The 12,977-nt window shown below is 42.4% G+C and overlaps 1 pseudogene across 1 annotated transcript in view; it reads right to left on the bottom strand.

The window, feature by feature from the left end:
• Positions 1-9,594, bottom strand: part of LOC144772269 (uncharacterized) — a 236,995-nt pseudogene extending 227,401 nt beyond the window's left edge. The window contains exon 1 of the transcript XR_013599701.1: positions 9,397-9,594. The product of XR_013599701.1 is annotated as an uncharacterized LOC144772269 (transcript). The remainder of the gene's footprint in view (positions 1-9,396) is intronic.
• Positions 9,595-12,977: the final 3,383 nt, after the last annotated feature.

Raw genomic sequence — 12,977 nt, 5'->3', positions numbered from 1 at the left:
AGGCTGACTTGGGGAGAAACATGTCGCCTGCTATTCTAATTATGCACGGGGGTGGCCGCTCTCATCGGAAAAGGAATGTTGTGGTGCACACGCAAAAGCCTTATGCGACCCACAGGTCCCAGAGCAGAACATGATGCTAGAGGGCACGCTGGGGGGACACCCAATCAGCTGATCTAGAGATATAGACCCAATGTTGACGACCCATACTTCTTCAGAGAGGTCGGGGGTCAACAGACACCCTAGGCTGAGGAGGCATTCAGGGGAGGAAGGGGCGTGAGAGGGCAACGGCCCCACCCAAGGACAACAGCACAACTGAAGAATATTATAGCCGACCACAGACTGACAGATATATGGCACAGTCGAAACGCAAACATGGAGGAGGTACTTACATTTATTTACACTGGCAATACTTAGGATGAAGGAAGGAGTGCAGGTCTCATACTTTCAGAGCTGTTCATCTTAAACCCCTTTCCAGACCAGCACCCACACATAACATTCACCACATAATGGCATCATTCAAAGATATAGCGAACCTAACACTAAACCAAGCAGAAATTAAAGCATACAGCAATGAGGAGGTTGCGTCCATTTATTCTTTGATTACAGAAGTTCGTACTTTTAGCACCTCGGTGGGCACCACCACACAAATGTTGAGGCAACTTGAGTACACAATGCGCAGAGAAGTTAACCAACGCCTTCATGCATCTACACTTATCGAATACCATAAAGTTAAACGCATACCTCGGGGGTTGAGCATAGCATTAAAACCAATGCTTTTCAAATTCAATAAGGCATTCATGAGTAAGTGGTATGCGATATTGAATAAATGTTCCCTAGATTTGATATTGCTTATCATTGAGGAATTATCCCTCATCCTGAATGATTTAAAAGAGGACATCTTCAAACTTAAAGAGGAGCTTTCACAAACCATACCAGTGGAGGATTGGGGTAAGATTCTGGAGGACTTGAATGATAAATTGTATAACCATGCAAAAGAAGTACATGATCGTGAAATCAGGAAATTCCGCAGAGACACGATTGATTACAAGCTGGACGAAGTGTACACATGGGTGGAAGCATATACCCAGAAAAGATTTTTTACCAAACAAACATCTTCCGAAGAGAGTATAGTACCTGATGAAGATTTAACTCTACAAAGACCACCGGCACCATCTAATGGATCGCAAGCTATTGGGAGAACCTTGGATCAGGAATCTTCAACAATTGATAAATCGTCTTTTTTAGGGGAAGGCCCATTGTCGAACCTTCCGCCCGACAAATCCACGGAACAAAAAAAAGACGAACAAGGTGGGGAAAAAACCATGAAAAAACCAAGCGAAAGTGGAAGACCACAAAGAATAGTGAAAAGGGTAACCTAGTAGTTAATATCTCGAAGAGGACACTATCTCGGGAAGAGATAAATGTACTGAACAAGGGCACATCCTTTGTCCCGACATATGTTTCAAATGGATTGGAAACAGAGATAGCCCTATTCAAATTCTTGAGAAAATTACGTTTGAAATGGTTCTTTTCTACACTTGAGAACACAGGTGGAAATAGCACCCTCGAAACATTCAGACCCAAAAGTAAGTTCATGTCTCCTATTTCACACAAAACACTTGATAACTTTGAAATACTCATCAAGAAGGAGTGGGAAAAAGTGAATTATCATAAACCGAAACATACAAATCTTTCAAAAAAGGAGATGAGAATTTTAAATGATCTGAGACAAGATACAGAAGTCACCTTTCAGCCAGCAGATAAGGGGGGTGCACTCGTCATGATGGACACCGCCTTTTATGATCAGAAAGTGGAAGAACATGTTCAAGACACTGATACATATATAAGATTGGATTACGACCCCATCGATGAATTCAAAAATATTTTGGAACAAATCTTAACTAGAGCTTAAGAAAAAGGATTGATCAACACCAACACCAGGAAATATTTATCACCTACTACACCTCATATTCCACACATATACATGCTACCGAAAATCCATAAACATCCCACAAATCCACCGTTTCGACCCATCGTGGCAGGATGTGGATCAATTCATGAAACAGTAGGTCGCTTCATAGATCATCATATGCAACCTCTTGTACAGTCTTGGATCACATACATCAAGGACACAACAGATTGTCTCTTAAAACTTTCAACAGTGAGCCAACTTGTTACAGAAGACACGTTACTATGTACCATTGATGTAGTTGCTTTGTATTCATCTATTGCCCACATGGAAGGCATGGAAGCCGTGGAGTGGAGATTGTTGAACTCAGACTTAGACCAGGATTTAGCAGTATTATTACTGGAACTGTTACACTTCTCCTTATATCACAGCTACTTTTCCTGGAAGTCTCAATACTTTTTACAGAGAACGGGTACATCAATGGGTTTTCCTGGAGTGCCATCATACGCAAATTCTTTTATGGCCCATTTTGAAGAAGAATACATCTTAAAAAATCTGAGATGGAGTACACACACGCTCTTGTTCCTAAGATTCATTGATGACATCTTGATTACTTGGAGAGGGAGCAGATCTGAATTGGAAGAAGCCATATTAGAAATCAATCTTAAAAATCCAAGAATCAAATTCACTCATAATATACAGACAGAGTGCATTCAGTTTCTAGACATTGAGATTTACAAAACCTCTCAAAGAATTTCCACAATCGTCTTTCGGAAACCTACGGATGTGAACAATGCTTTGCACTACACCAGTGCTCACCCCAGAACGCTGAAAGATCATTTACCAACATCACAGTTGATACGCATTAAAAGAATCACCTCAGATCCACAATACAGCACAAAGTTGATGCAAGAACAAATTGACCGCTACAAACAACGAGGATACCCAGATCAAGTGCTAGACAATACACTTGAAAAGGGGGCATCACTGGATAGAACATTATTGCTGAAAAAATCAAAGAATCCATCTAAGGAACGTATGGTATTTATTCTAAAACAATCAACTCAAGCGAATGTGATAAAACAAATCATAAGACAAAGATGGGACATGATTGATGAACCTGACTTTGAAAATGTATTCAGAGACACCCCCATTTTCGCAAATACTCGCTCAAAAAACCTAAGAGAGCTGTTGAAAAACAAATGCCTATTGAGTCACAGCAGATATAGAGGTATGACTAAATGTCATAATTGTGGACAATGCGGAAACGTGATGGTGGGAAACATGTTTTCACACCCCAAAACAGGACAACGCATCAAATTGAGACACAATGCAGACTGTACTACCATGGGAGTCATCTACGGCATCCGTTGTCCGTGTGGTCTGGTATATGTCGGAAGAACATCCAGAAAAATCAAAACGAGAATCATAGAACACAAAAGTACGATACGTAATCGTCACATGTCATCTAGCTTAGCAACTCATTGATCACAACAGTCACACAACATCCCTCAGATCCGTTTAAAAGTTCTAGAAAAAGTTGAATCTATATCAGGCAAGGATTTTCATAATACATTGTCTAGAAGGGAAACATTTTGGATAAAATATCTAGGAACAATGTGTCCGTGAGGACTGAATGACCAATATGAAGTACTGTGTTTCTTGTGATTAATTTATGATGTCATCACACATGTTAATGGACACACACGTGAGATTATGATGATATTTCTGATGTGATTAACCCCTCACAGCACGTCATAGATAAGATCCTTTTAGGTCATGTTAATTGATTTCAGCTAAACTCACTAGGAGTAAATTGTATTAATTGACTAATGTAGTATTCTAGTCAGAGCATTTATTAGTTGTATTCATAAGCATATCATGACATCTCGTCGTAAAGGATTGGCACATCTCAATTTCGTTCCTTTCATTTCTTTATATCTTCTCTTCCTCACCACACGTTAGGTCAGTTTTGAATACTAATAAAGGACAGCCTTGCGCCTCACACTTCACTAGTGGCTTTCACTGGGTTTTCTTTTACACATATAGCATGAGATTACATTTCACCAGTAGTCCGTTTTCCCAAAAAACTCCTTTTTTCTACCATTTTATCGCGACTTTTCACACCATCAAGTGTTAAGTTTATGTGTCACGTGTAGCATAGTTAATAAAGCTTTTTCAAAGATCATTGTTCCTTTAAATATGGACGATAGGGTATACCGGATGTTGACACCGGATGCTCGAATGATTTGAACCCTGGGAAAGCCACGACATACACGGAAGGTACGCCAATTACTCAGAGAGCGTTTTAAAAAACAAGCAATTCAGTAGAAAACTATTCGGAAAATTGAAATCCATTATCTTTCGGTTTTCAGCCGGATTTATGGTGTACTGAGGGAAAGAGGCGGCTGACGTCGAATACGGAGTTTTCCAGGTAAGCTCATAGCTTGTTTTGAGTCTCTAACATACACACATCACACAGTATTTCAGGTGGTTAACAAGTGTTTGTATACATTTTCAAATCTCCTAGAGCCACTCCTCGGAGGTTGTTCTCTTCGGCAGCATACACGCTGATTGGTCATTGCATTGTTCACGGGCACCATTCTCTTGGGCCCCTACAGTCTCTTCGTTATAAAGGCAAGCTTTAAAATCTTTGATTAGCCATAGCCGCATTATGCATCAGTTTGGGATCACATATTATTTATCTGTTCGTCATTTATTTTTCGGTCATAGATTCTTGATGGGTAACGGGGACAGGTCCCACAGCGGGAGAGATTTGTTCTCCTTCACAAGTTTTCTGGTTGTATGCTGAGTGAGTATACCAGCTAGACACTATTAGAGATTCCATTGTTTGTTTAATAGGACAGTTTTCCATCACATCTATTAACTTTCTGTCACCAGTGGGTTTCGGTGAACAGCACGTTTTGTTTAGTATTTGAGACTTAGTGAAATTATACAACAACACCCACTTGGATTGTGTCTTTACTTCACAACTGTCTTTTTATCTTCATAAACTCAAGGTATTAGGTTGATGTGCTAATTCTAAACAGATAAAGAAGCATGTACGACTTGAGGGAACATGTTTACATTACTACATATAGTACTATCATGTTTTATATTTCAGAGCCACGCCTGAAGGCTTCAAGTTACGAAGAATATTGTTTGTAAAGTTCTAAACCCCTGAAGAAGGGTTCAGTCGAACCCGAAATGCATTGGGATTTATAATATTTGTTTTTGTATATAACAGTTTATTGGTATTTTACCACAATGGATTTCTTGGACACAATTTAAATCTGAATTGAATTGTTGTTTTCATCCAGAATATATGGATATAATGCACACAATGATTGAGTCTTTGTTTACTTGATTGCCACACAATGAATTTTTGTATTAACCACAGTATATAAGAGCATAGGAGAAAAGAAACCCTAGGGACTTTGGTTGAGCACCCGGCAGACCTGGATGACTCCAGGCCTTGACAGAGGAGGTACATGTGTGTCATCAGCCGGACCCCTCTTGGTTCAGAATTGACTTCTGGCTGACCTAGAGAGACATACTTGGCTGGATTTCTACAGTCACCCATCTAGCTAGTACCCTATCTGACCACTCCCCGGAACTTGTTGAACTTACTCTGCCGGACTACCCAAGCAGAGCGTTTCGTTGGCGACACCCGTGAGGCGCTCTACGGGATCAGGTGTACTGAGAAGCAATCAGATCACAATAGTAGAGTACTTTGCGTTAAGGGGGACAGAGCGAACAAGACACTAGCCAGCTTATTAAAGAAACCGTGGGCTTGCGACTCCATCAGCAAATTACGCAATTCAGAAAACGAGATGGGATTGGTCAGACCACTGTCCGGGGGAAATGATATCCTTTTACTCATCACTTTATGAAGCGAGGCAAAATGTTACCCACCCAGATTTGGTGGACTTTTTTTCTATCCAGCTGCTGTGGCTCGAGAACGGCCACCGCAGCTATCTGGATGAGCCGTTCTCCAAGGAAGAGGTGATCAGGGTCATCCGCGCCTTACCAGGGGATAGGGCTCCCAGACTGGATGGCTTCTTTTTGCAAAGAATTTGCACCACTGCTTGTGCCCCATCTAATAAACATGTATGAAGAATTGCTGGAGAGGGGAGAGCTCCCCCCGTAACTTTGTGAAGCACTTATCATTACAATTCTAAAACCGCAACAACAAGAAAACTACTGTCCATGCTTTTGCTGCTGGTTAAATGTCAGATAGCGGTGTGCTGGGGCTGCCATCAGAAACCGCGAGCCGCAGATTGGCTTAAGGATGCAGCTTACTTTCATGGGCAGCTGTCTGATTACTGGGAACTTATGCCAGCACAGGCTCGCCGCAGGGACATCTGGGAACCATTGTTGAGGGACCTTAGTACCAACCCAAAAGATCAAGACGATCCTTTCCTCTCAAATCGAAAGATAGACACATAGTGGCCAAAAACCACGGAAGTGCAGAGCAGAGATTGAGAAAGAAGTCATACTGGTACATACCGTGAGGAGGCCGGCATCCCCTTCCCCCTCTCCCCTCTTATAATCCCTTTCTTTCCTTCTTGGCTCCTGCGTTTTCATTACTTGGGGCTGTGGCTATGGCAACGCAACTGTGATCTTGAAATTAGAGAGAGGGACCCCTTTAACCAAAGGAATAGGGTTCAAATGACAGAAAAAGTGAAGACTTCCTTTGGGGTTGTCCTACTTCTTGCTTTCTCACTCTAGCAATCCTGATACTCTCACACTCATACTTACACAGGAAGGAGTCTGGGCATTGACCCAAGGCTTAAACAACAAAAGTGTACAAAATATATGTGTCTGATTTATTTTAGTATATTAAAAACATTTCATAATGAAACATGAATTAAAATCATTGACAAAACATATTTTGTATATAATTCTAAAATCAATATTTCAAATTGGCATTCCATACACAGATGAAAGGACCTCCAAGACACACAACACTACCATAAAGTGTACCATAGAGAGTACAAAACAAGACAGTGCACTTTGTCATAGACAATACATATCCGTGTTAGAAGAGATGTTTAGCTGGAACTCGATAGAGTGTATGGACTCCGGAATCTGGGGATCACGGTTTGATCCCCGGCACCGGCGGCAGATTAGCCCAGCACCATGTGACTCTGGGCAATAGCTTGCTTAATTTTCCCGACGGCCCCCAGCGCCTAGAGACCCTTACGGGTGAGTGTGCGCTTTACAAATGTGGATTTATTATGTCCTTTTCTACCTGTGGTTCCAGCCAGTCCACAGATTATGAAAACACAGCGTCGACGCGTTTCGGTGGTAGTCAGTTCATTTGAAGCATCTTTTTCAAGACCACAACATGTGACTTTCCCGGCCTTCTGTGGTGCCCAAGATTTGGTCCTAAACCTGTGTTATAAAACATACTAGCAGCCCGTTCCGACGTTGTCCGGGGATGAAATAGAATGTCTGCAATGCTTTTAATTTGCAAGGCAATTTATTTTTAAAACTTACTCTGAATCGCCCCATCACCCTGCTCAGCCCCCGCAGAAGAATGCGTCCACTGTGAAGCCGTGTCCTAAATGCAATATGGGAACGTTTGTGTCTGCTGCAGACGCGAACGTGTTTGTGCGCTCCACCTGACGCTCTGCTCCAGCCGACGGCAATTAGACGCCCCACATCGCGTCAACGTGCAACGCCCACAACAATGGTAAACGCAACGCCAACTTGTATTGGGACGACACCCACTCGTATTGGGACGGCTCGGCTCCATCCGACGGAAATTACACGCCCCACATCGAGTCAACGGCCAACGCCCACAACAATGGTAAATGCAACGCCCCCTCGTAGTCCCAGCATGCCGCGCCCATCGCTCTATGCACACGCCCATGGCTTTCCAGCAGAACGCCCACGCCCACAATGGACTACTTTTGCCCTAAAGTTCTTTCCCCCTTACAATGTATATGGTGGCCAGCTGTATAGCCTATGTCCATCCGCTGCAACTGTCCTTTCCAACGCTGTATTGGGTGTTGTGATTGGTGCTGTGGTTCCTGAGATTACCCGCCTCAGAGGTTTGGGCTCTCTCTTTATTATATTAGTCTCCATATCACTACTAAATATATACTACTGTCTTAACAGCTTACATAGAGTATTTTATGATCTTTCCTACATACAAACACATCAAATTATATATATCAGACTGTATATGTTTCTTGAACTTAGGCCTAAACAAAAACACACAACCTAAGACTCCTTACCAACAACAACAAAAACAAACAACCTAAGACTCCTTACCAACAACAACAAAAACAAACAACCTAAGACTCCTTACCAACAGCATGCCTGCATCCATCACCCCCGTTCTCAGCCTCCAGATCTCATCATCCCATTGTTATTTCCATGGACTCGAGCATCCTATTCTCGGATGTTTTTCGATGGACTGGGGACCACAGACACCTCATCCGTATAATTAAATGGGTGGAAACCTCCTTTTGTTGGTGGTCGTTTTAATAAAACTAGGAGCCCCCGGCATATGCCCCGTGGTGGCCACACAAACTGAAAGACAGGGATTCAACCTTTAACATCCTCTATATATGTAAGTTGAACAGAATGTAATTCCATATTCCAGGTCAGGCTGTCCTTGTACCCCGTTGTGGGTACAGAGTATACCCCCCCCCTTCTCCCCATCGGTATCTACATAGGAGGGGGGGGGGGACGGGAACAAGCCTCCTAGTCTCATTCCCCCCCTTGGGTAATCTTTATCCTCCAAACCCTGGTGGTGTTTCTCAACTCTACTCTGTCCAGGGCCCTAAAGGCGGACTCCGCCCCTCTCGTCCGTTTAACCCCGTCCAGCCCGGAATCCACAGGGCGGAACAACATTTAAAGAGACTGAACTGATGAGTTCATTCCTCATCTCAGCCCCTCCACTGAGGCCACTTGAGGAATAACACCGACCCTCAGACTGAAGAAGTCTGGCTGCAAAGAGAACAAACTTCTGTCCATAAAGTCGATCGTCCTTGGCTTCGATTTTAAAGTCTGGAGGTTCGATTATTGGAGATCAAACCTTGAATCAAAGGCCTGTGAGAAATGTGGGGGTATAAGGGAGAGAAAACAAAAAACTATTATAATAAATATATATTATTATAATAAAGCGGCCGTCTCCCCAGGTTAACAGAGACTCTAGTTTGTTAAAAGCCCTGACCGTAGTTTTATATTTGAAGTGTATTCGATCTGAATGTGTTTCCACTCGAGTATGTATAGCGGAAGCATCCTGTGTCATGACTCAGCCCCCGGGCCGCCCCTGCTCGCTCTTTATATATAAATAAAGAAGCCCGTTCTCCCGAGTGAGAGCAGATGCGCGGTTAAAGTAGTTTTAAAAGTACAGGGAGCGGAAATCCCGGCTCCGGGAGGCAGCTCACCCCGTGATCCTCGTTCAAAACTAATATGTTTCATTGTAGCGCCTCGAGGCGATGGAGTCTGCCCCTGGCCTCTCAACATACCTGCACTTCTTCCATCCGCCGTGCTCTCGCTCTGATGGACGCGGGTTCCTCCCACGGGAGTTTCTTTCTAGCGCCTCAAAACGAATGAGCGGCCTCAGTGAGCCCAGGCAGGTCACGGTCCTCGCGCCTCGCGTGTTAATGCAGCTTCCTCTTCCTGATATACACATTAGGACTACAATATCCATCCGCCCCTGCGTCGAGGTCTGAACGTGTGGAATCAATGCGCCTAGTGAACACAGCGCTACGTGTGCTCTGAAAGGTAAAGTAAAGTAAAGTCCACATTTGTAAAGCGCACAATCACCCGTAAGGGTCTCTAGGCGCTGGGGGCCGTCGGGAAGATTAAGTGTATCTGATGATAGCGGTAACAGGCATTGATATGTCGCTCAAGCATGTCATTTAGGGAATAGAAATTGCAAAGTAAAAACGATTTTTAAAAAACTATGGGCCATATGTATAAAGCAAATTCGCATTCGCAAAGGCCGAAATTCGCAGAATTTCGACCTTTGCGAATGCGAATTTGCTAAATGGAATGTATTAAGCAAAATCTGGTGCAAAATAAGGAATCACAAAATTTGCGTTTCCTTATTTTGCAATTGCATTTAAGGAATCGCAAATTTGGCCATTCCTTAAATGCAATGTATGTGGCAAAAAAATTAGTAAAATGCCCTTAAGGAATCGCAAATTACCACCAACAGTTGCGAATTCCATGAAAAATGCAAATTTTTGCATTTTTCAAAGTGCCATGTGACGCACATACATGCCCTTAGGGCATGTATGTGCACCACATGTGCACCCATGCATATTTCAGGTGTGCAACAGGGTGTCCTTTAGACACCCCTGCACCTTTGAAATTATTCTCAATTTGCGATTCGCAAATTGCGAATCGCAAATTGAGAATAACTTCCCATTCATTCCTATTATTCCTGGCCAATAGAAATGAATGGGAAAGCATTCCTTAATTGCGATTCGCAATTTGCTAATTGCAATTAAGGAATTTTAAGAAATCGCAAAAAAATGCAATTTTGTACATACATACCCATTTGCGATTCTCAAATAGCGATTTCTTAAAAATCGCTATTTGAGAATCGCAAATGGGTAGCTTGATACATATGGCCCTATATATGTATCATTCCATATTGCAATCACAAACGCCGAAATTCGCAGTTTGCGATCACAATTTGGCTAAGTGGTATGTATGAAAACAAAACTGCTTCGCAAAATTTGCGATTCCTTATTTTGCGATTCCATTTAAGGAATCGAAAAATTGCTATTCCTTAAATGCAATGTAAGAAGCACAGAAAAAGTGCAATTTGGCCTTTTTCTTTGAAAAGTGTCATGTGGCACACAGACATGCGATCAGACTCAACCAACGTGAGGTACGACTCATGAATTAGGGCAACAGGCACACCACGTCTTTAAAGATACATCCAGATTTCTTGGCGTTTGGTCGCAGAGCCCATGCCACGTATGTTTGATGTCATCACTTTTTAGATATTGACAGGGCCAGATGTAGGTAGCCAAATACCGGTCGGTAACGGCCAAAATTCGGTAATTTCGGCCGTTACCGACCGGTATTTGGAAAATGAGATGTAGGTGGCCATTTTCCTGATTCGGTAATTTACCGAATCGGTATTTTAAGAAATCGCAAATTACCGATTTCTTAAAATACCGAATCGGTAAATTACCGAATTTGCTATGTAGGGAGCACTCAAATATGTGCTTTTCCCCTTTTAGGATTCGTTATTTACCACCAACTACAAGTTGGTGGTAAATATTTAAAACCTTGGAAAAAGCATTTTTTTTGCTTTTCCAACATTGCCATTTTGCAGACATACATCCCTTTAGGGCATCATACATGAATGTATGTCTGCAAAATGTGCACCCATACACAATTGAGGGGTGCAACAGGGTGTCAAAGTGACACCCTGCCACCCTTCAATGTTTCCCCATTTTACCGAATCGGTAAATACTGATTCGGTAATTGGCATTCATTCCTATGGGCCTCCAGGCAATTACTGAATCGGTATTTACCGATTCGGTAATTACCGAAACTTACTGATTCGGTAATTTTTTCGGTAAAATTACCTACATCCCATTTGCCTGTTCTTAAATACCGAATCAGTATGATTCGGTATTTAAGAATCGGTAATCTGGGATTACCTACATCTGGCCCTGAGTCTGTTGCCACAGCGCTAGCTATGTGGTAATCTGGCCCAGGACACCACCCTCAGTGAGGACTGCTGGCAGTAGGATGTAATGTTCATTTGTTTTTCTTACAAAACTGATTCCCATATATTTTCCCCCTTTTGTGAACATTTTTATTTGAGTCGAGTACTTGAAACCAATGTAGCATAGTAAGTCAGATCATTAAGTCTTTATTTCGAATAAAATTCAAAAAAGACGACATACAGTACAAATATCATTAAAAATACCACTAACAATCCACATTTGACTAACAAAACATAGTACAAGTAAATATATATAGTCATAACAATCAGTTTAAAAAATGTTCAATTTCTTTGTGCGGATCAACCACGCCCAGCCCAGAAATTTAGCTACACAAACCACAAACATTTCAGATCTAATATCTCGTAGTTTCAGCAGGGCTTCTCGATGTCCTCCACAATCCAAAATTGCACATAAGGGTCTCAACCATTTAATTCGAGGGGAACGATATGCAGGGCATGCAAAAAATAGATGGCCAATGCTTTCTACCTGGTCGGGACACCAAAAACATTTGTTGCTTGCTTTCATCTCCCACTTTGCAGTAAAGGAATTGATAGGCAATGTACCAATACGAAACTGGTGATACAGTTTACGGTCTAGCGTTTTGCAGATCAAATCCCAGTAGGGCTCAAGGGACGGAATAACCTTATGTGTTAAAAATAGACCAGTTAAATTTTTGTCCGAGGATTGGGTGACCAGTATAGATTTTGTCCAGGCCCAAAAAAGGTCCTTAAACTCGAGTTTAGATGGAAAGCTGGAGCCCCCAGGGTTTGTCCATAGCTCGGGCAGGCCCATTTTATGCAAGATATGTTTGACTTCCCTGAGCCAAGGGATTTTTTGAGCACCCCACATTGTTTTGACTTCATCTAATTCATGAGCAAAAAGGCTAAGCTCTGGAGTCGTCCAAAGCCGACGCCATAGTGCCACTAGACGGAATTGTGCCAACTCATCTAGTGGTCTACAGCCAAGATCTAATAGCAGTGGTTTAATGGGTGAGGATTGCGGAAGTCCTACCAGGTTCCGAAGGAACCTGTTCTGTGCAATGGCCAAACCTGTCAAGTCCTTATACCCCCATACGTCTGCTCCATACAAGGTTAGTGCATTGACCTTGGCCTCATAGATTTTTAGTGCAGGAGTGATGCGTTTGGTAAGGGATTTTTTTTGTTCTTGCAATAGACAACCTGTGAGGCGAGTAAATTTGAGTTTTAATGTCTCCAGTTGAGGGTTCCAGCTAAGTTGGTGATCAAGGGTCACACCCAAGTACGTCATGACCTTGACCTGCTCGATCGGGACACCATTCAAGGTAACCGAACTTTTAGGAGGGGTTTTCTTACAAAAGACCATACATTTAGTTT

The sequence above is a fragment of the Lissotriton helveticus genome, chromosome 8, assembly GCF_964261635.1.
Source record: "Lissotriton helveticus chromosome 8, aLisHel1.1, whole genome shotgun sequence".
Taxonomy (NCBI): Eukaryota; Metazoa; Chordata; class Amphibia; order Caudata; family Salamandridae; genus Lissotriton; species Lissotriton helveticus.
Note: the sequence above shows the minus strand (reverse complement) of the source record. Positions and strands in the feature narration are given on the sequence as shown.